Source organism: Erpetoichthys calabaricus, chromosome 7, assembly GCF_900747795.2.
Source record: "Erpetoichthys calabaricus chromosome 7, fErpCal1.3, whole genome shotgun sequence".
NCBI classification, from domain to species: Eukaryota; Metazoa; Chordata; class Cladistia; order Polypteriformes; family Polypteridae; genus Erpetoichthys; species Erpetoichthys calabaricus.
The window spans coordinates 57,458,886-57,484,166 of record NC_041400.2 but is presented as its reverse complement, the minus strand read 5'-3'; the positions used below and the strand labels follow the sequence as shown (position 1 = coordinate 57,484,166).

General features: G+C 34.8%; 1 protein-coding gene and 1 long non-coding RNA gene across 15 annotated transcripts in view; one reads left to right on the top strand and one right to left on the bottom strand.

Annotated features, from left to right (window-relative positions):
* The window catches only part of LOC114654283 (myocyte-specific enhancer factor 2C), a 187,273-nt gene that overhangs the window by 120,817 nt on the left and 41,175 nt on the right, over positions 1-25,281 (bottom strand). For 11 of the 13 annotated variants that reach the window (XM_028804737.2, XM_028804740.2, XM_028804739.2 and 8 more), the window contains exon 2: positions 17,770-17,909. The exons of 1 other annotated variant lie outside the window; for it this stretch is intronic. The gene's annotated coding sequence lies outside the window, so the exon portion shown is untranslated. Of the gene's footprint in view, positions 1-15,749; positions 16,180-17,769; positions 17,910-25,281 lie in introns of those variants that run through there. One more of the 13 variants, XM_051930075.1, reaches the window with a different exon arrangement.
* On the top strand, positions 17,837-24,926 carry LOC127528843 (uncharacterized). Of its 2 annotated transcripts, none has more exons than XR_007935446.1 (2): positions 17,837-17,988; positions 23,218-24,926. It is a non-coding gene; the product is annotated as an uncharacterized LOC127528843 (long non-coding RNA). The 2 variants fall into 2 exon arrangements; XR_007935447.1 differs by lacking the exon at positions 17,837-17,988 and adding an exon at positions 18,955-19,320.

The window sequence follows — 25,281 nt, the reverse complement described above, 5'->3', positions numbered from 1 at the left end:
ATTAGACAGCTGAATTAAAAACAGCCCCATGAGACTTTAGCTGCTCTTGTTAACATCTGGCTTTCTTTATTCCAAGGCTCCCAACACCTGCTTGCGCCACTGAGAAATCCTACTATGCAGATCTGAAGAACAAATGGGACAACATACTAAGGCAACTGTTTTGCTCACACTTTCTTCAAATAGTGTTTATTCAAACAAGCAAACAACTGTAGCACAAGACACAACATTCAAGAAGAAATCTTAGAAATATCTTCAGTACCATATTTACACACAAACACACACACACACACACACACAGAGCACAAAAGTTATATTTTTCAAAAGGAGAACATAGTGGCGGAGTGGGTAGTGCTGCCACCTCACAACTCCAGGTTCCTTCTTTTGCATTCTGAACCAGGCTGTTGCTGGTTTCAGACTGCGCATTCTCCCTGTGTCTGAGTGGGTTTTCCACTGGGTTCTTTGGGTTGCCTCCTACATATAAGAAGACATACTGGATAGGTTGACTATTGATTCTAAATTATCCTCTGTGTGAGTGTGAGCATGAGTGTATTTTGTGTGTGAGTGGGCCTTGTTAAAGGCAGTTTCCTCCCTTGTAGTCAGTTTTGCCAGAATAGCCTCTGGTCCCCCATTACCCTGAACTGGACTGAGCGGGTAATAGAATGTTATGCAAGTTTTATGCAAGAAAAATACAAAGCAACAGTGACAAAATTGACTAAATGATTTAACAAACATTCTGTGGGAAGCTGATTATATATAATTTCAAATTACCACGGTAAGCTAAACTTATTTTAAAGTAAACTACAAGTGTGGTCTACCATAAAGATTATGAAAACGAAAACAGTACATTAGTAAGAGAAATGCAAATGGTCTTCGTTAATGAGTGACTGTTGTCTGTACACCATATATTCCTAACATAAAGTTTAGATTACATTTTACACAATTGCAAAGGCAAATGAGGTGGCATATAAAAGTATTTGCTGGTAATAAATATATGACTTTGTAGCTTTCATTACATTGTTTTAGCCAATAGGCCACACTACCCTTCAAAATACAGAGAAAATGTCTTTAGATAATGATTCTAGGTAAAAATATGTTCTTTTTCCATGCAGACTGCTCTTTCCTTGTAGTGATTGTGATGTGGTAGGCTCTGACCTATTGACCCTGAACTGGATTAGATAGTTTTGAAAATAAAATCATATTTGCACTGTACCCAAAATGACAGAAAACTTCATAAAAAGTCACTTATTAGAGTGTGGAGCCACCAGGTGCTAACAGAACAACTTGCATGCTAGGAGGTGAAGGGATGCTGATTGTTTTTAAGGGTCACCTAAATCATACTTCTTTGAGGACACTGGAAGAATTAGTTTCAGACATGAATGGGTTTATTTTACATGCTCTGTTGATAGGCACTGTTATCAATCACCAATCTCTCACACAGTCTTGAAATCCTCTATTCTAGTTAGACAAGTGAGAATTCAACAATCAACCCTTTTCCAGATAACATATTGTTTATAGTACTGAGCAAACAAATATACCTATGTACAAGGTTCTGCTTTCCACAAACTTTCAGTCCCATGCTCATGCTAAACAGTCACTTACTTTTTACCCAGTGCATGTATGCTGATATAATACATACTCTCATTTCATCCATTCATTTATCCATTTTATGAATCTTCTTTGTTCAGTTAGGGATTGTAAGGAGCTAAAACCTGTTCTAGAAGCATCACATACAACACAGGAATCAGTCCTGGATAGGATGCAGATCCATCGCTTGGTACGCTGCCATACAACCCAACACCAGGCCAACCAGGCAATTAATTAACCTAAGAAGACTGTCTGTTTGGCCTGGTGGCACAATGGGTAGTACACTTACCTTGGTTCTCAGTCTGACTCCTGGCATGGACACTGCCTAGGCAGAGTTTGTGCTTTCTAGTTGTGTCTGTTGGGGGTTTCCACAGAGTGCTTTGGTTTTCCCCTTAGATCCCGAGGATGTTCATGCAAGGTTAAATGTCAGTGTAACCTGTGACAGAATGATGCTGCATGTAAACCAGTGAAAAATGTACATAGACCATACACAGGGACTGAACCTACATCCTTGGAGTCATGAGATTGCCTCGCTTGCCATTACCGTATTCCCCCATGCTGCCCTTAATAATGACTACCTTGGTTAATTACTAATTCTGTAACAGTTTGAATTTGGCTCTCTGCATAGTACTCTTATCCAGCCAACTGTGAAGGGCACTATATGAATACAAATTAATGTTAAGATGCTACCCTCCACAACACCATGTTGGACTAAGTGGCTTTAGAAAATACATGGATTAAACAAATTGAAAGAAGCTGTAAAATGCTTTTGATTTTATTTTTGCTTTACTGCAAATGTTATAATTATTACTATTTAACAAGTTTGCCCATACAGACAGTTTGTCTTTCTACAACCTGCAAATAGCAGATGGCTTTAAGAAACAGCAGAGCTATGCAGCTTTCTGGCCTGGGCTCAAGTGTTAAAACAGTTTTTATTCCAAAAATCTTTGTTCAACATGTGTGACCACAAAGCAAAATACAAATTTGGTTCACTGACTCATCATCTGAATAACAGCACCACCTACAATATACAGATACAGAAGAGAACCATTTTAGTCTTGCCAGCACCATGTTTTGTTGAGAGCTTCCATGTATAAATCTAGAAAAGGCTCAGCCTCCCTTCACTTTATAAATGATATTAGGCATAAACATTTTTTTTAAATAATTAAAATAAAACAAAAAATCCAGCCTTAATCGGCTTCAAGCTGAAAAATAGTGTTTTATCACAACTGGCAACTCTCACTATTCCACTTTTAAGTTTAAATGACAGCACTGCCTAACAACACGGATCTTCTGATGTTTAGGTGGCACTCCATTATATCATGCTGGTGGAAAAAAAAGACCAAACCCAGTCCTCTCATTACTCAGCAGTGTAGTGACGTGCAGATGTTTATGGCGGTTTGTGGAGCCAGTAGGGGCTGGAAATGCCACATATCCGACTCCAGCATGATCACAGTTGAACCTCATCAAAGTAAGAGCTCATAATTTGTCACAGAAAGCAGCCAATTAACATTTGTTACAGAAAGACTCCAGAAAAGATAGTATATGATTAAAGACAGAGCACAGCTGTAGAAAATCAAAACTGCACAGTTTTCAAAGAAACCTCAACCAGGGCTGGAAGATGGTTTATCTGATAATATGTGCAAATACTTAACTCCTAGGAAAAGCAGAAATATTAAATTACTACATTTGTTTTCTGAAAGTTTAGATTTCTAGCTTAACAAAACGGTTCTTCCTGGTACAGCCAAGCAGTGTTATTGTATCATGCCACAAATAGCTCGGCTTCATCTTCAAGCTCGACTATCATTTAGCTGAAGTGCTATTTTCAGATATTACTGAGTCTCACTGTGCTTAAGATGGCCTTTGGGGACTACTGTTGCCAAGTCCCCTTGCACTTCAAACTACTCTCTAATAGACCATTAAAAAAAGATAAATACAACCTACTGGTTAAATTAAGAACAGGAGCAGTTATTCAATGTGGGCTTTTCAAAAGTTACTTGTGACTGTTTTGAAAAGAAAAAAAATTAAGAAAAGCTACACATTTTCCCTGCTTTCTGTCGATTAGGACTCAACATGATTTGCATACTGTAGCTTCCTTTGCTGTGTATTTTTAACAGCTGCTGCAGATTTTTGCTTAAGACTAGTTCAGGCACAGAGCCGAGTTAAGAGAATTTAACTGCCCACAAAAAAAGTTAAATCAACTGCTTTATTAATTTTGTTTCCCGGAAAATAAATTAATTTTTGTTTTTTTAAACACTGGTAAAATGTTACACTTTCATTTGTAGCTAAAATAAACACATAATGGTCATTTTTTTATCAGTGCCTTTGGTAACAGGGGAGAGGGGTTTCTCAGGGTCTTTATGCTATCAACAAAATAGAAGATTAGGATCTCAGTGGAGTTTCCAAATCCCAGGGCCCTTTTCACAGCTGCAATATTCACATAACCTCCAATGTCCCCCAGCTAATGATAGCAAAACATGCAGCCTGGAGAACTCCAGATATTTTTCCATTCAGACACCAGTGGGCAAAGGACTGGGCATACATTGGATGCTAAGAGCACTAGTGGCAAAACTCAGGATTTTTTTTTTTTTTTACTTTTTATTTTATTTTCTCATCTGAGAAACAAATCACATCCCGCCCTCTTGAACATGTGTAGGTCCTAACCTTTTCTTTCTCACCATTTCATTCACAGAGCTTCCACGCTGATGGGTCCCATTATAACATGAGATTTTAGCAACAAAGTACAATTAAATAAATTAGACAAACTAAATAAACATATAAATGACCTAAATGTCAATTCTTTTTCCCATATTCATGCAACACCATTCCTGCTGTGCATTATCACAAACAAACACCTAATTACAAATCTAATTAACCCCGAGAGTACATACTTGTGGGAGCCTAATGGTTATTTTCATTGCTAAGTTTGTTCTAGGGAGTTGTTTTTCTTTTATTATCAGTGATAGAGACTGGCAACACAGATAGCATGGCAATGGATCAACTAAAGAATGCTATTAATAATATCACCTTCTAAGCTATCAGAAACTATTTTTTTCAGCAAAAAAACAAAAACATCACAAAATTTAAAGTACCACATTTATTTATTTTTCACTTCATTTGTCAAATGATTCCTTAGGTAATATTTGTCAGTAAATTGTTTTATTTTCAAAAGAAATTAAATGACAAAGGGTTGATTTTTTTAACTTTTGTTCAAGATGGGTTCCTGCCTTGTATATGCTACTATCAGACTGCTTTAAGAGGGATGGTTACAATATAACCAATTTTTGATTTATTTATTTAATAAACAATTGCTACATGGCTCTTCAAATAAGAAATGACCAAATTACTGGATGCTTAAAATAAAAAGTTATGAAACAGTCACGCATATCAAAACCATGTAAACAGTGCCATAAAATATATTCTGTATATTCATTTTTATTTTTAATGTCAGGATTATGGTTTCTTAATAATGATCCGCCAGTAAGAGAATCACCAAGGTATTACTGCTGACTCCTAAGACTCCAAACTGCACTGGGATTCTAATCCTCTATTAGGGTAATTAGAATAAAAAGCTCTAAGTGCTACAAACTAAAGCAAGGCTATAACACTTATGGAGATAGATAGATAGATAGATAGATAGATAGATAGATAGATAGATAGATAGATAGATAGATAGATAGATAGATAGATAGATAGATAGATAGATAGATAGATAGATAGATTTGTGTAAAATAGTCTTCTGCCTGCACATGCCTAGTAAGTCAAAGTGAGGCGCTATTGCTACATTCTGTATATTGTACAGCACTCAGTTACTAAGCTAAAAAAAATCTCAATGATCCAGAAAAGAAAACATTTTACAGACACAAGAAAGGTACTGTTCACTTGCTGGATCGAAAATAGTTGCACTATTCTATTTACTTTTTATGTCTTTGTGTTTAGTTAGTTGGGGTGCTGCATAATTATTAATACCAAAAATAATATATATTACAATGCCTAGTAAAAACTATTTATTTTTAAATCCTGACTAATCCAATATATGGCATCATTGGATAACAGAGCCAATCCCAGCAGCACCAGGTTCAACGCTGGAATGAACAATGAACAGGACACTTGTCTATCACAGAGCACAATCAGATAAACGCCCACACTGAGCCAGATAAGAGTAACTAATTTTTAGAGAGGAAAACCAGAGTCCACAGAGAAAAAAACAAGCAGACACAAAGAAAGAGTGCACATTCCACACAGCATTTTCACATTAAACAAAATGACTGGCAATGAAGTACATCAGATTGAAAATGGTTTATTTACAGTACAAGCATACTCCTATCTTCCTGTTTGTTATTGTAACTATTCAAATACAATGAACATGGAATACGCATATTTCTGTTCACAAGATAAAACAGTGAGATAGGAATCTCTCATTGTAGCCTAACATAGTTTTAACCTGTTCAAAACAATTTGTCAAAATCACCAGTGCCAATCAACACACTAATATTATAAACCCAATATGAACTGGTCAACAGTTTTACTGTTATTGAAAACACTGTTTTCTAAAGACAAGATTCTCAGGCATTATTAAAAATGTAATGTCAACTTCACTATTCTTGACAGATCCAGTTTACATGAGAATTACCTAAAAAAGACATCAAACTATTAACCCCACCTACTATGAAAAAAATAATAATAATAAAATTTGACAGGAACTGAAGGCCATCCTTGTGGGAAAATAAACAGACAGATTACAAAATGCTTCCTAGACCTAAATATTTACCTCACTATCTTGGCATCTAGTAGCTAATTCCTACATAAAAAATATTTCTCGTTTGCTTAATTAATCATTTTAATATCAAATATTAATACTTAGGCAGGTACATAAATCCAGGTAAATCAGATATCAATGTATTACTGTTTTTGTCCTGATCTACAGGAACATGTCCGGAAGATATAATGTAAGCCATGTGGAGGGGAGACATTCGGTGACGAAGAAATGCACGTTTTTGTCTTTACTCAAATCATACTCTTTTATAATGCAATAAACAACACATTATTACACAATACCATAGGTATGTTTAACAAAACACAGACCTTTTCTATAATCCACCTACATCCCTTCAATGCTATAGACTCTATATGCTGTACATTATGTTATGATTTTCAAAGCAAGATTAAAAGCAAAGCATACATACAGCAAATACGGGATAAATTGTTACACTTCATGAAAAGTCATTTGTAGGCAATAAAACATAATAAATATACACAATTAAAGGATCCAGATCATCTGTAATGCAAAAGATAAAACACTTGTTAACTACACATAAATCATAAATACTTTTGGACACTGAAGTTAGTATACTCTAATTTAGAGGACAGTGCAATCATTTTTTGTTTTCTACTATATGCTTTATAGTAGAACATTATAAAACAATAATAAAATGTAGTTCTTCATCTAATAAATTAATGGTGGAATTTGTAACTCAAAAAAGGCTATTTATGTGCCTTAAAAGGTATATTGATTTATACCAAATCTATTTCTAGTAGAAAAGCTATTTAAGAATGAAAGTGTGCTGCGTAATGAGAGCTCTTTTAGTAAGTCCAAGTATTTAGAGTCATTTTCAGTTCAAATGCACTAGTCTGCTCACATGTAAGGATCAAACTAATGTAAGTAAAGCCTATTTGTCTATCCATCAAGTTGTCTATAAAGTCCAATAAAAGCATCCATTAAATCTTAAACTGCCACTTTAAACAACGATGGCTCACTACTTTCTGTGATGCTAACCTTGAAGCAAAATGCAGTTTTAAAGTTCAAATATAGCGCAGCAATCATTAATTATTTATGTAATGATAAAGTTTTTTTTTTTATTCTAACTTTTTAATGGCCTGGCAAAAAACAGTCAAATCTATGATATCGCTGCACATAAGAGACACACTGAAGTGGCAAACATAATATAAAAGTAAACACAGTTTGACAAAAATCATTTTACTTTACTCTTTAAAAAATATCCACTTCTTTAAATCCCAGGGTGATCTTGCCTGTTTCAATTCAGATTAATGGCTATAAGGAGAAACCAAAGCTTTAGAAACCACTAGGAAATCTGTAAAATGCTTTCTTCCCACTGTGAAAACACTACAAGGGTTGACACAAATATGCAGTGATTATAAAAATACTATTAAAGAAAATGCCAAATAACATATCATGGTGATTCTTTAATAAAAGTACAAAACGTAAAGCTACAAGACCTGAATGAAAATTGTTGGTTGTCAAATAAGATGGGTAACTTCTAAGCCCAACTGAAGTAAACACAAAGTGAAAGCTGGATTTGAATGAACAGTAAGATGGCTTACAGGTCTCAAGACATAATTTTATGCCAGGGTAAAATAAAAGCACAATTTGTTTAAAAAAAAATCCTTAAAATGTGCTTTAAAAATAAATATTCGGTCAGGCTATTCAGACTGCTTACTCTTGCTTTATGGTATTTCCAGTAACTTTCCACTCTTTCTTGACACTTAAACACAAAGCCACACTGGGTCACTTAATCATTGAGCATTACGGCTGTGTAGTCTGTGATTATACAATACACAATTCACTAGTTAACCAATCAGCACATTTTCTGCATCATAATTCTCATTTAAAATAACATGCAGGCTCAGGTGACTACTTGATTTTATAGGCTATGCAAGGAAAATTCGAATTAGAGATGAACAGAAGCACTATATAACAACATAATGATGGTGAAATGGGAAGACTAAGTGAGTATACTCTGTCACTCTTGAGGCAGGGTTTAAGGGTGACGACAACGGCATGTTCTGACATTTTCTTTTCACAAATGAAACCCTGTTTGTGACAGCAGAGCAGATTGCGTGCATCTGCTGGGAATGGGGCAGATGACAGTGGAAAAACACCACTTGTGCACCTTGGCATCTAATTTATATATCTTATACAAAGTGTCAAAGAACAAAAAGAAAGAATTTGGGGCAAAGAAAAAGACATCTTTATGGTCTGATTTGTGAATTTGTGAAGGCAATAATTACAGTGAATGTGGCCATGCTTCTAGAAATAGGAGCAAAGAGTTTTGCTTATATGTAAATTAATGTTTTTGTTATTTATGATTCAAAGAAATACTGTAGCATCTTGAGAAATGATAAATACACTGTTAATTAATATATTCAATTTCTAATAATTTACCTATTTCTAAAAGAAACGTTTTTCTATTTCAGAATTATTAAGTATATATTTTCTATTATTAACCATTTATATTGTAAAATGTGATTCACAGTAACCTTAAACCATTCTCAACATTATGTTATTTAAAAAAAGTAAATATTTCACTGTGTTACCACAATTGAATAAAGCAGTACATACAACAAATTCTGCCTTGAAGTTATCATTTATTTTTACAATATAACCTAAAGATTCCAAGCACTTGTATACCACGCTTAAAATATCTTACAAATCGAGATGCATATTTGTACATGGTGTTGATTTACATATTCAAAGAACTACATATTATGTTATAAGGACACCAATCACAGCTTGTCATCGACACACAAAGTGTTATTATTATTCTAGAAACTCCCATTTAAACAACAAAATATTTAGCGTTCACATAAAGAATATGTACTCAGTCTCTTTTACCCATTTTCTTCACTTGCTTATTCATAACTTAAGCTTGAGGAGGCGGGGAGACTGATACCAATGAACAAAACCCAAGGCCAGACCTCATTTCATATGGGACACCCCACACTTGCACAGCAAAGGGTGCAAAGCGTCACCAACTTACTTGACAGCACATTCCTGAAGGAAACTGAAGGAAACTTCAATACATGAAAAAGATCAAAGCATGGGAGCTCCACTCCCTGATTCTTACTTTTATACGCAAGCAGTATGCCATTGTGAGGTTGGTCAGTACAATAAAAAAATAATATAATAAATTTAAGTAAGCAAAGAAATTTTCCACAGACTTTACCACATGCCTATTAAATGAAAAACTGGTATTTGATTTCTTTAATTAATAACGTCTATATAACACTTCATCTTGCTTTCTAATTATTACCAAATGTAGTTAAAATTCACCTCCTCCAAAAAACTCACCGAGACCGAAAGGACCATCCTACAACTGTTGTAAGCAAACTTAGTTTTGCTGTTACATTTTAACATTTTTAAAATGCTGATAAAGTGGACAATTGTAAATACACTGAGAAAATAACACCATATGGTCAGTTCTCTGACAGGTTTACTAGTTTTAAAAGAACTTTGCCTATGTACTTTTTTCATGGTGCGTAGTCTGTGAAGCACACATAGCCTAGCTACATAAGTCAAAAAATATATACTGCAGTGACACTAAACCACATCAGTATGAAACATTTCCTAGAATAGACTAATATAAGCATACTTAACAAGTAGACCTGAACTTTTTCATTTGAAAAAAAAGGTTTCAGCTGATACATACAAATGGCCAAGGTTTTAGAAAATCTAGCTTGCTTGTCTGAAATGTCACATTAAGAAATGAGCATATTGCGGCTATGGTATTACAAGACAAATATTACTTATACAATCATTAGTTGCATGGTTGTACTACTGTGTAAAACTGTGAAAATTTACTTCACAAATTTATTTCAGTGTTATTTAGTGAGGTTGAACAACAAAGTATGAATGGTGAATCGATACTTGACATGGCTAGTTGCCACACTTCTAAAACACTCAAGCACATTTAGCAAAGCAGTCTATAATCTAGCTTCTGTTGTATAAATTCAAAGAACATTGTTGTTGGTATTATTTTAAATTATAAGCATTTATAAAGAAATGGCTTTAAGCATTATAGACTCCTTCTTAACAGCAAAAGGAGAAACACCTGCTAGCAAAGCTCTTTAAGTTTAACCAGTGGACTTCTCAATAACCTGTTTGCACCTTCTAAAACTCTTGGCATACACAGGCCTTTCATGTACAGTTGAGTACAACAGAATATTATACAACCACAAGAACCAAAAAAAAATAATTATCAGCTCACACTAGCAGCTTTAAAAGATAAAAGTATCCAAGAACAAAGAGCAATAAACAAATAAAAGGCACTCCTGTGGAAGAAAAGAGGGGTCCCAGAGCACTAGCACACTGTCACATAACTTCTAACCAACTGAGACTCTAAACCAGCTACTGGAAAATTTCTGTTATTTGCATGCTTGTTTAAGTCATATTTCTGAAATGTCTATCCTTTTCAAACTTGGATTTTTCCAAAGAGTTAAATGCAAAGATGGTCGTACTAAAAAATGTGCTTATCATATTCTGATTATTGGGCAAAAATCACAGTGCATGATTAAGTAAAGCATAAACAAATACTAATATATGAAAAAATAACAAACAATATACTGTACCATAGTGACATTAAAGAAGTCTTCCCCTAAAGAATTCCAAAATTATGCAATTAACTTTTTCTCTCTGAAACCAAGACAACTAATTCCATAATCCTGAAAAACTTTATTTTAATAGCCCTGAAAAACTCCATTTTGTTTTAGGAAAAAATTAGGGTGCCAAAGATTGATCTTTAAAACAACTTTGTACAACAGACTACATTTTATTTCACTTTCCAGTTTTAGTTCTTCACCATGTTATCAAGCTGTACCAGCTTGTGACAGCAAGTGATTATTTGCCATATTGGGCATTTACTATACCATCTGCTTTTAATATAAATGCCATAAATAAATAAAATTTACTTTTTTTGTTGTTGCTACGATGCCGTAAATCTCCTTCCTTACTCACTCTTCATTTCTCCTTTACTTGACAACATCTTTGTTTTTAATACTTTATTAACTATATATACTAACATATGTAGGGCAATCACTTTACTGTTTTGATAAAATAATGAAACAATATGTTCAGTTATACTTGCATTAATTTATGAGTGACAGTAAGAACTAATGACACAGGTAAGAACTGTTGCAATAAAATAACTGGTAACGTCTTCATTCAAGTGATAATGCATATGTTTTTACAGTATATAATTTTGATAAATACAGAACTAATAACAAATGTTTTATGAAAAATGTAAAATAATATTTTGACTGGAGAATCATTTATAAATATATATAAAATTAACATTTATACAAATGATATGTAGCTAAAGCAATACGTGCAACCTTTTCTTTTAAATTCACATAAACATTCCATACTAATACTAAGTCCTACTGTTTTTAATTAAAGTGATTTGTTGTTCTGGTCAATACCAACCAAGAACTATGTACTGTGGACAGTGCTACACATATGCACTACCAAACATAATGCACAAAATATAGACCGGAGCCTCGAAACCTTGTGTTAAGTATTCTTTAAAGATGTATTTGGTTTCTCTTTTCCTTGATGAGCAAGACCCCACTCAGTGATGTTATATACACTTATCTGTAAAAGACACCTTATTCTGTTATTTATATGCCAAAATAAAATCAATACTGAACTTACACCACACCAGCTAAAGAAAGAAGAGACATTTTCACTACCAGAACATATTGACAGCAATTTATCATGAAATTGTCAAAATATTTTCTGTAATATCTTATCTGAACTTCAATCATTGTGAACATATTAAAAAATACATAATTAGTCTATCAATCAATTTCAGACCATATAATAGTGTATTTTATATACACAGAAGCAAATATTTTACCTTAAACTTGATTGTTAACAACAATAATTCAAAGTCATTTATCAACTGACAAATAATGAGAGATTTATAAGCACAAAATGTTTTTTTACACAGAACCTTCCATAAAGAATCATGTGCTAAAGCACTTTATGTAGGCACTGAAACGGAACAACACATATAATGGATAACATTCTTCATGTAATTCAAATATATATGTATGCCTAATAAAGTTGTTGTCATTAAATCCACCGTATTTGAAATTATTTTACATAAAGGTTATAAAGGCTTAGTAATTCAGATGTCAAAGAATTACATAATAAACAGCCGAAAGCAAACTCTGTCGTGCTATGCCATGGCAATCAGCTGTCGCCACTGACCAATCACAGACACATAGAACCATTAATCCTTCTTTTGTAAGGCACCTAAGACTCTGTGGTCACTGTTAGTTTTTGTGAACTGCATGTGAAGGCCAGACTGATTTCCTAAAGATGACAGGTCACCGTGAACAAAACGGACTGAACTGCTGTCACTGTGAATCTGAGATTAAAGTACTACTCTAAAGACACCAGTCTAATCATTTGTCCACATGCAGCAAATTTACTTCAGATCTAAGCTGATTACTGTTAATCCATCAGGAGCAACAGGCTAACCAACACGGTGTCATATGAAAAGAAACAGTAGGTAAAAGATGAAAAATTACTTGGGTATCTTTTATGGTCTATTAACTCCAAAAAATTATATACTGAATTTTTACACGTTGCATAACAACATAACCCAACCATAAGACAAATATAATGTAAAAAATCCAACATAAAATAATAAATTAAGTGTGTAAAACAAATACAATATACTTCTATACTTGCTCAATGTCTACACAATTGCATTATTTATTTTCAACAGATATCAAATAACTAACTAAAGTCACATTAACTGTAGTTTGGTTTTTGTCAAAGCTCATGGGTCTCTATCTTAACAACAGTGATAATTTTATATAGTACCCTGCTGTTTTGTTTTTCACATGTTACATAGTGTTGCCTGGAAATGTGTTGGCTTTAAGTAATTTTGAAATATGCCATGCATATATCTGACTTAATTTTACTGCCCATATTTAATATCCCTTTTGGCTATACAAATTGATCAACTCTTATAAAAAAAGGCTCTGCATAAAACAAAAACCAGCCATGTGACCAGCAAAAATTTACCAAAATAAATTGGTTTATAGTGTTTTAGGCCATTATAGTACTTTCTTATATCTGTACATCTGTTTCTTGTATCAACATTTCCAATTATATTACAAATATAACATAGACCCTTTTTCTTTGTAGTGCCCTAATAAAAGTTTGTAAAAGTTTTTTTCTTCAGTGAGGATGGTGATTTCTTTCAGAAATGATCACAACGATGTATGTAAAATCCCATCTGATACAATGATTACATGGTTAAGAAAGTTTCAAGTAATTGGTAAGCAATGTTATATTTATGGGGCATTAGCTGAATTTTAAATGATCAAGAAATGTAACATGGGCGTATATGTGGTATAGCCACAACTAACAGATGAACACTGAGTGAAAGTACACTATTTTTAACTTTACTCTGTCTTTAATGTGTTATTCCAATGAAAGCCTGACAAAAAGAAGCATCTCCAAATTGGTCTTTAAATTCTAAATTAAATTTACTGTATAAGTCTAACAATTCAAATAACCGTTAAAAGATACAATGGTTTTAGAAAATGAACAGATAAAGTCATATGTGGCTGGATATCTTAAGGGTGATGTAAAAGCTGCAATCTTTAAAACATGTTATAAATATATTGAAAAGCTAATGTGAGTTCACAGGTGGCAATATTTTCATATCAGTGTCAGACCTCTTGGGATTACTGTTATTATACTGCATAATCAACTTACTATGCAGCCACAATAACCCAAAACGCAGAGCAAGAAAAAAACAAAACTAGTCACTTTTCTGCCTGGCATAACTAAAAAAGCTATCTCCTCTATGTCTGTATAACGTAACTAAATAAAAAGGTAGCTTTGGTTATTGCAATTACCATAACTATATGTCTTGTTGAGTTTAAGATGTTAAAAAGCCAAGTTTGCACAGATATATTTATATAGAATAAGAAAAATATTCCACTGCTTGTTTGTTCAAGGTCTGCTAGAGCCCTGTGTAAGCATAACAATATTATAAGTATGATCACCTGTTAGTAAAAGACAGATGAATTAAAAAGTTAAAGCAGACACGTAACCTTTAGCCTTGCTGACAAAATAAGTGTATGTAAGATAATAAGTACATGTAAAAAATATTGTGTTCAAAGATGTGGAACCATTAACAAAAACTACAAACAATGTTATTTAAAGAGACACATGATCATTATATTTTAAGTAAGTGAATGGAGGAATGGGCTAAACAAGGTCCACATAATATTTGGCCAGACAAAAAGTACTGCAAATTACAGTGAAGAAAGTGGAAACACGAATAATGCCAAACCCAGGGGCTGATTTTTCAGCTTAATTGCATTCCGATTCACTTAGCACTATCAAACTTTTAGGGTCTGTAAGATCTTCATAAAGAACAGCTTGAGATAATAAAATGCTGTGCTGATTGATATCAAATAAGCAATAATGAAACATTATCCTTCCAATATGAGGCTTTATATAATATACATAAGGCTTCATATAAAATGTGCGATACTGGTGTGTTTATAACTGATCCAGTAGACATGTGTGTGAAAAATGTGCTATATATATATATATATATATACACACACACACACACAGTATGCATGCATGTGTGTGTGTACACATGCAGTGTCTGTGTATATATTATATATATATATATATATATATATATATATATATATATATATATATATATATATATATATATATATCCACACAAGACTAATGTGACATATATGTATATAGCGCATTACCCAAACACATATATATAAATGATTAAATGCCTTGTTAAGTTACTCAACGTACATTAACTTTTCTTGTGCTATATTCAGTGTGGAAAATCATCAAACTGGATAAAAAGTTACAAAATTTTAAATGTTGTAGAGTTCGAACCCGATAATCCTGTTTTTAAGATGAAACGTACACTTTGTGTGTAGAAGTACTGAAAAAGTGAAGCTGGTTGCGACGGTTGTACAGACCGCATGACAGTCCTTGAATGCTCCTCAAACGGGTAAAAATGCTTACTGGCTTCCACTTCAGTCCTGCCCATTGCTGTATACAGTACTTGGTCTAGATTTGTATATTCATTCATCAGAATTTATATCCCTTTCCTGGAGACTAGATTTTAATCTTGTTGCGAAACTGTGAGATTCAGTAACAAAAAAAGCGGTTGCTCATATCATGCTTTAAAAAGCCGGCTATAATTATACAACACTTTGCCTGCGATGCCTAATGACATAACGCAGATGCAATGCAAAAACCATTTGGTCTAAGCACGTTAGTGGTGTAGATTTACCATCATCGCTACACAGCTTATTAATAACAGCGCGCTGAGCACGGCTTCAGTTGTGCTACTTACTTTATAGTGCATGAAACCGGTCCGTTAAATAAGTGTTGCCAGACAAAAACACAATCGTAGGCTCCTCCACCTGGTACAAAAATCATGAAAACCTTTTTTTCTCTCCTTTCTTTCTTCAAATATGAAAGTGTCTTGCAAAACTCTTTAAAATCCACAGAACTGAAGGAAAAAAAACTCGATCGGGCAAACGTGGAGCGAAATGAGAGTATGTGCAAGAAAGACAGAAAGGAAGAAAGAAAGACAGACAGAAAGAACGAAAGAAAGTGCCTCTGAAATTGGGTTAACAAAAGTAGCCGATCGCCCGTCTGGCATGAAATGCTGAGGAAATGACAGTGTCTTAAGGAAAAGAGGGGGGAGTAAAGTATCAGCCCCCGCCCCCCCTCCGCAGAAAGCTTCGGGAAGAAGGAAGCAAAAGGCAAAAGACGCACCAGGCAAAGAACCGCCTGATTTGATGAGGTCTGGTGTGGCTCTTCTCTCCCACAATCCCAACCGAGTCTCTCCCTCCGGCTCTTCCAGTGCGAGAGGAATAATCAGTTTCACTCTTGACTAAATGGGCGGGATTTCATTTCCAGACTATTGTATTTCGATAAAGCGACTAATGCCTGTCATTTTTTTTCCTCTTAAAAAGATCGATAAATGCATCCAAGATTGTGTCACTGCACGCAGATCACTGATGCCAGCTTCCCTAAACGCTGTAAATTGCTATTTACAAACTTTAATCACAAATCTCAAGTTATGTGTCTGCACTGTATTGGCAAGCCCCCTGAAATACTTATTAACAAGGTTAATGAGCCTGGTAATGCCCCACTGTATTACTTTTTTTTCAGCGCCACGCAGAATATTATAACAGCTCACATTTCATACAGTGACTAAGTTATTTTTATTTATTTGTATCTAGTTTCAGTGTTTCAACTGAATGGTACCTGTTCGATTTTTTTTATCCCGTTCAAAAGTTAATTTTTAAGACAACGGATCAATGTAAAATTTAGATTTTCAAAAGTTTATTTTAGTTTCTGTATACAAGCAGTGATCCCGAATTCAACAGATCGCGTTTGAATAAGTTATATAATATTAGACATCTGTTCTTGAATGTCTTCAGACAATAAAAGCACCATCCATAATTTTCCGATAATGTTCAAAAATTCGTCTGTCCATTTTCGAAGCCTCTCAATCCAGTTCAAGGTTGCGGAGGACGGACCATGTCCTAGCATCTTGGGTGGTAAGGCAGAAGCTAATTTAGAAGGGGCTCCGGTTCTACAAAAGGTCACATTCAGGCACACAAGGCCAATTGAGGGACGTTGGTTAACCTAACATGCATATATGAGGAAAGTAAGTTAAAACTATAGTATATTTGAAATTTTCACTTTAAAAAATGTATCTATGTAATTATGTATGTATGTTTGTACTGTATGTATGTATGTATTTGTTTATTCAGAAAATCAGCTATATGGGCCAGACATTTGTAATAGTAGTTCTACAAATGAGAACATCTGCGCGCTTTAGGGCATCAAAGTAAAGAAAAAATGTGTACTTCTTTCCATGGATCTTTATTTATAAAGTAGGACCTGTATGCACAATTTCACAGATAGATAGATAGATAGATAGATAGATAGATAGATAGATAGATAGATAGATAGATAGATAGATAGATAGATAGATTTTATCATTTTCATACTTGCTCATTTATTGTTATGTACTGTATGTAATTTTCTAATATTCAATTAAACTGTGTAGAAACGGTGGAGATCTTGAGTTCCATCTTTCTTGGCCTTAAAAGGTTTTAAGCATATTCCGGAAAAATGAATGGCGAAATATGTAATTTATAACCTGCAACGAACTGCAATAAGCTGGTACACTGTGGAACTCCTGAGAACTAATCTAGGTCTGTTGGCCCGTACCCCTGATACATGAACTGCTTTACAAAATCACACGTCACTGTTCTGCGTTAACTTTACAAAAGAAACACTATTTTTAAACATATGCAACGTGAAGAATGACATTTTAAAGACTCTTCGCTCACCCCTTCCCCTCCGCCTTCTCGTCGTCCTGTATGCAAGCCTCTTTCACTCTTTCAACTTAACAGACTTCTCTTTCGGAGTTTCAGACTGATGTATGTATCATTTGCGGGCACTGAGTAGGTTCCGGTCCTTCTTGTGGCACCTGGCAGGAACAGGACAAAATTGGTAATGATGATGATGATGATGATGATAATGATGATGACAGACACGCAGGCAGGCAGGTAAGCAGATAGATAGATAGATAGATAGATAGATAGATAGATAGATAGATAGATAGATAGATAGAATGTAAACAAACATCTAAAAGAAAGAAAGAAAGAAAGAAAGAAAGAAAGAAAGAAAGAAAGAAAGAAAGAAAGAAAGAAAGAAAGAAAGAAAGAAACGACGGTTTCATGTAGTTATGCTGTCGTATTATTTGCAACCATTAGCGACAACTAACTGCATAAGCCCTTCTCACCACGTCTGGCTTTTATCTCATTGAGGAGGTTAAGCATCTGCTGTGTGCTACGGGGCTTGCTTGAATCGAGACTGAACAGAAAATGCGCTCGGTGCATAAGCAGCGCCGTTTACAACCCACAACAAGGTCCTGATGCTGTCAAGGATGAGAAATGCAAGTGCAAGCTGATAAACCTCTTTGCGCTCGATCGCTCTTCTGTCGTGTACACCTTGCAGCCCCCGTAGGACTAGTGCGTGCGCGCGGTCATGTACAGGTAGTGAGCACTGCGAGGTGCGAGCGCCAGAGCACGTGGAGTGAGTGGCACGAAGAAAAGTTGACATTATACTGGACTTTGCCAACACACACCTATCAGCTAAACTACTACAATTCTAAGAAATCGGCTGTCCTTTCTGTCGAAAAAAACATTACTAAGACTACTTTAATAATATCTAAATGTCACACTGCATGATGCGAACCTTGGAAACTACTAGTGTGTGATTTGCATGACATTCATATAAATGACGAGGAACTTTTATTCCATTTAAAATTATTTGTTTTAATGGCGTTACATATTCAAAGGGACAATAACAGAAAACAAAAAAAATAATAATCCGGACTACAATAGGTAGAGACAGGGAGAAAGAGAGAGCATGCGAAAAAGAAAGAGAGAGCGCAGGTAACATTGGGAAATCAATTTACTTAAATCCCTTTATTGTTTGAAAGCGGCGAGACTCGCCTGTTTGTTCTTTAAAGAGTTAATCGAAGTTACAACAGGGCTACTCATTGAAAGGCAGTTTGTGTCTACGCAACAAAGGAACGCTAAAATGTCCGCGTTCAGATCTTTCTATACGCTATTTTGAAAAGTCCCGTTACAGTCTGTCAGAGAACAGCTTTCTTCGGCCGGTGGGTGTCAGAATAGAAGAATAAAGAAGAGACAGAGATGGTGAGGCTCAGTGGCATTATGGCGCTGGCATACCAATTGTCACGCATCTTCCTGGAAACCTCGGCTCCGCCTTGTCGACGAAGATACAGAAAGCCGTATCCCTCCGCTTTAGGGTGCTCGCTAACGGGCTTCTCTTCAGAAATGATAACTGTAATACACTCGTTGTTTGTCCTGGTAAGTAAACACCGTTAAAATGAATTTCATCCACATCTCAATTGCTTTTTTTCTTTTTAATTATTTCCTTTGTTATAACGTGTCACTTGATTCCAAAACTGTCGTGATTACAATCACTTAGTGCATAGATAATAATATTCATTTGAAGAGGATTCGGATGTTAATTAGCTTTAAGGTATCCCCACTGCCAAACCCAGCCTCGGAAACTGTAAATGCAGATGCGGGTAAACTAGCACTTATTTGACTGGTCTTCGATTAGTATCTGGAAACTGCGATGCATTAATTATTTATATGCACTAAAAGTTCATAAAAGTATACATAAAAATTAAAGCAGTCAAGCAAACAAGGCTAAATTATCCGTGTCAATAAGCATACGGCAAGGATTCATTGTTTATCTTGAACGTTTTTTTTTTTTTTTGTTAGCTGTCTTTCTCATTCTTTACTTTCTACATCAATGTGAAATGCTATTGGCTCGAATTATCAAGGGGTGGATCTCAATGTACGACTCCCCATTCCTCTTTTAACCCTCGAGAGGGCCCGGATTAGATGTGCTTGTTATATCCATCCTATAATAAAATCCATGAAGGCGCTTTTACCAGAGAGAGTCACAAGATATTCGCTATACTACATATTTGGTCGCACTCCGAAAAAAATCCTTGTGTAAGTGTATGTGTGTGTATTTTACTGATAGACACTGTATTGTTATCGTTTCTGTTTTCGTACTACACCATGCAAATATTATAATGTTAAATATGCATAACCCTATCAATTGTTTAAAAATGAGAATAACAAATTAACAAGTGTTTTAATATATCAGTACATTTATTGCCATGGATACACTAACATTTAAGTGCTGTTGTCTATAGTATACTCCAGTCCTTCAAAGCAAAACTTGTTTAAATAGTATTGCATCATGCATTTATTACTCATATTCTTTCTAATAGTGGAGAAAGCTGGTAATTAAGTAATTGTGAACAGTAAAAAGAAATTATGCAAGCACTCAAAGCATACTTTTGTCTTGTATTTTAAAGTGCACTAGGAAGTGTTTTTTCCCAGAAACCTCTATTTTTCTAAAGGTAAGGGAATAAAGCATTCTCCAACATGCCATTCATTGTTTTCCCACTGTGTTTGCCAAGAAAGCAAGATGAAGCCATAGAACATTTTTACCTAACAAAATTTGCACTGCACAGATTTAAAAATTTCACTCAAACCAAAGTAGCTACTGTGATTTTGTTAACATACTTTGAATGTTGTGTTCAAGCATTCATTTTCTCACAATTTATATTCAGAAAAGCAGACATTATGAATTTGCTTCTACATGTGAGAACAGAGCCTCTGGGAGTTTTCATCACCATCTGGGAGCAAGGTCTCACTTGGAGAGTTTTCACCAGGGCCAAGAGTTCTTTATGCACTGCCTTTGCTGGATCCTGTCCCAAGTGAAAATACATCTTGGTTAGAGTAATTTACTTTCTGGGACTTTTTTTTAATGGAAGCTATATTTATTTATACGATTTGTAAGCTAGCACAATTAATCTATAAAGTCTTTACTTCTAGCACACTTTCTGATTTATCTTAATTTTTAGCTGAATTCATCAGTTGGTGGTGGCATGTTGGTGCAGAGGTTAGCACAATGCCTCACAAATCCAGCCTCCTATATTCAAATACAGTGCTTTGTCATTAACTGTGTGTAGATTTTTAATATTCTTCCTATATCTAAGCGGGTTTTCCTTTTTGTACTTCAATTTTCATCCCACCTCCCCTAGAATTAAGCTAATTAGCTCCATGTGAGAGAGTGTGTGTGTGTGTGTGTGTGCATGCATGCATATGAGTGGGCCTTGCAATGTAGTTACACCCGTTCTGAGGGTGGTACCTGTACTGCACCTGACACTGTCAGGAGAGGTTGATGCTCCTTTTCACCTAGACATGGACTGAGCAGGTTTGAGATTGTTAGGTTATTTATTTGTAGGCTATGCACCGTCCCACTTTTTTTTTTCATATGGCATCTACATCTAGGCCTGTTAAAGTATAACCTTTAGATTTTCAGGTTAATTTCTGCAACTTGTGGCATGTTAAAATTATTAAAATAATGATGGTCTTTTAAATGCTGTCCTCTAATTTAGAGTCACCAAGAGTGACCTTCCCCCTGATGGTAATGAGAATTCCAGAGTTTTCATATGTAGAAGCAAATCCATAATGTCTGCATTTCTGAATATATATTATTAGAACATCAAGGCTTTATCACAACACAGTGAAGAATGTTAAAAAAAATCACATCGCTGCTCAGATGTAGTTCACCTTGAGTATCCATTGCAGCATATGTGTTTATGTTAATCTATATTTAATATGTGTATGTTTTTCTCAAGCTCTTCTGTTCAACCATGCGAGTCATGATGTGTCATGTGTGTCATGAAATTTATTTCTTGTAGCACAGAGGAACTACAGCGTATAAGAAAGGGCAGTGTAGACTTTTTTTTTTCAGAAGACTGTTTTCCTGTAAGAATATGTAATATCCTTCACATATTCTACAACTCTGTAATAGCAAGAATTTTTGTCTAAACTGTGGTGTGCTTGGTTGGTAACATGACATCAAGAGAGGCCTAACAAGTAAACAAATTATTAAACGGGCAGGCTCTGTTATGGGACACACTCTGGGCTTACTGGAGGAAGCAGCGATGGAGGGAATTAAAATAAAATTGAGTGCCATTATGAACAATACTGCACATCCTCTCTTTGACACACTAACACTGAGGAATTTCAGCCAACAAATTATTCAGCAGACATAGAAACACTACTGGGGCCCCTTTACACCAACAGCAAAACGCTTCCATGATGCCTCTCTGCAACTGTAACTGGGAAGTCAGAGATTTTTTCTTTTAAGTTTTCTTTCTTTTTAGTCATTCTGTTGTGTGTTCAGACCATAATATTTATTTATTAATGAGCTTCTGCAAAAAGCCAGCTTCCCCATCACAATTCCCTATCCCCCTATCTGTCATTTATAAAGCTATGACAGTTCCTGCTTTGTCCTAGCCAGGTAGATAGACACACCAATCAGTATACACAGGGAGAAAGATGGTGTATGTTGTCCATCGACAATTAACTATACTACTGTACTTGTTTGCTGTGCACTTTCGTAAACATTGCCATTCAATCATCATTCAAGATGTTATTTTACAAAAACTAAAGAATATCTAATCCTTGGTAACCATTTGTAGCAAATAAAACAGATTTAACATGCCTATATGTGGCTAACTATGGAAAATTAAGAGCAAAGGGAAAATCTGAATCTCTTGCACTGTACATTGTGTGCTTATCAACACCATTCTTCCATTGGTCATTTTTTCCGGTCTAAATGCATTCTTTCAATGGCGTATAAACGAAGAAACTTTTAGCTGTTTACTTTGCACTAATCACTGATGGAAACCTCCCTATTCCATGATTGTTTTTGTCATCCCCAAAATACTATGTTTAATTCATACGTGCAGTTCATAGAAAATAATGAAAAAGTTTCATTGCATCCAGGAGCAGATAGAATATTTATCTTAGTATATTAAAAAATAAGATTTCTTTTAATCACAGCCTATTTAAATTCATTTTAGAAAAAAAAATAAAAATTAAAAATAGCATAGTGACCACTACTTAAGGTGCATCAGTTTTTATAGATTGACAATTTATTTTCATTTTTTCATTTACAGTATATATTTTACAACTGCTATTCCTATTAAATATGCTGTTATAAAGTTAGTTGTTTTGCACTGTCAGCCTGATTGCTTTGTGGGGCTCTGTTGCTGTTAACCCCTACTTCCTTGTACAAAAATATATGGAAGCACAGAGAAAATCATGAAAAGGAGGACTAAGAAATGCAGATACCTCAAAGCATGCTCGTTTTTTTTTTTTCAGGAAGCAACTGGAATTACATCTTACAGGACACCGTCCAGATGGACAATAGGATTTTGAAGGGAATTATCACCAAAACAAAGAGGTCAGAGAAAAGAGGAAACTTCCCCTGTAAGGCTATTCCATGGAGCAATTTATGTTAAAATATCCCACCTCTGCTTAGCTTGGAGAAGACAGTCCCCACTATAGGAAATAGTGAACATACAGTAGCTCAATGATTTATTTGAACTTTCTTATTAAGTACTTGAATTTTCTTTCCATTCTGGCAATAGGAGAGAGACCTTTTGCCCAATGAGGAAAAGAGAACTGTCTGTGAGCAATAAAGAAAGCCAACATGTCAAGAGTTAAAGGTGCACTGCATAGTCTGTGATCTTTGCTTTCTATGTGCCTCCTATTGGTACAAGCCTCTATTTGGAAATACTACTCAAGAAGAGTTAAAAATGATTTATTTCATCATGCTTTTAAATATGAATTATATTGAATATTTCACAGTCTACTTTGCACCCCACAGTGAATATAAGAGCATAAAACCACTAAAAAGTAATGTTTGCTATGGTATGATATTTTAAGTGTCCACCAGTTTTCACGCCAATGTTAGACTTGTGAAAGTTTGGTTCTCACCATAACTTATGATTTATTGCCTCAAAAGGCTTATGTTTCATTTTTCACATTATGGCAAAAATGATCAAAATAAGTATGTGAAACTGGAAACTCTCAAACAATTCTCACTAGGGAGTGTGCAGTGTAAGAAAAATGAAACTTTTACCCTGCACAAAGTAAATACAGTATTTTGTGTAGTACACATTTTTAATTCATATTTACAAATACTATATTTTTTTAATTTTACATTCTGCTCTGATTATTTAACACATATTTATGATATATTTGTCAATGTTTTCAATTCCCTGAGTGAATTCCACAATGATACCTTCATATATCATTAATAATGCATGAAATTCTTTTCTTCAGGTTGAGTGGTCATCAACAATCCAGTTTGACAGAGTTGGACTGCTGAGTACAAATCTGATCTGTCAACTGGTGTGGCTATAGATTTGTTTGTCTCAAGGACCTTTGAGACCTATAGGTTATGTATTTCCTCCGATATTCTCAGCACAAAGAATTTAGTGTTTTCCTCTTTTCTGCTGGTGATGCAGAAGAAATTCTTAGTTATCGCGTGTGATTTTACAGTTAGAACATTCTCAAATCCACTAATCCATCACTCTGAAATTTAAATTAATCTAATCTGCATGTTTTTGATTGTGTGGAATGAAAACCACTCACACACCAGTAGAATGTGCAAACTCCATTTGGGCAATGGTTAAACACAAGATACAGTACAAATCCAGAATTTTGGGAGGCAGCACTAACCACCACATCAACATATCTCATAATAGCAGATATTAAATTCTTATAAACAATTACTATACAATTATGCAAAAAAAAATGGCCTACGTAATTAATCTTCTTTGTAATATTTTGCTTGGTGACTCTTAATTGTTTTTGAGCTAATTTGTAAATTGTGAAGTTTATTTGATTTCTTCTATTGTTCAGATAGCCAACCGGCATAAATAGTAAAAGTGATACTAAAATCATTCTGAAAATGTATTTCAGATGTTAATACCACATGGTGCTACCTGTCTTAAAAATTGCCAGAAACATGTACTTTTCCCATAATTTATTGCCAATATGCACATTAAATATATAAGTTGTAACAGTTTTTGTCAAGGTGTCTGCTTCAACTACATGACTCTGTAGTTTGTTCCAGAGTCCCACAACACTTTGTATAAAGAAGTGCTTCCTGGCTTCAGTTTGAAATGCACTTCCCCTTAATTTCCACTGATGTCCTCGAGAACGTGATTCACCCTTAAGCCAAAAGAATGTTTCTGGATTTACTTTATCAATGCCTTTGAGGATTTCAAATACCTGGATTAGGTCCCCACAGGGTCTCCTCTACATGAGACTAATCAGGTTTCATTCTCAGGGTCTGTCAGAATAGGACATGTCCTTAAGTCCTGGGATGCACTTGGCTGCTTTCCTCTGCACAGTGTCAAGTGCCGCTATGTTTTT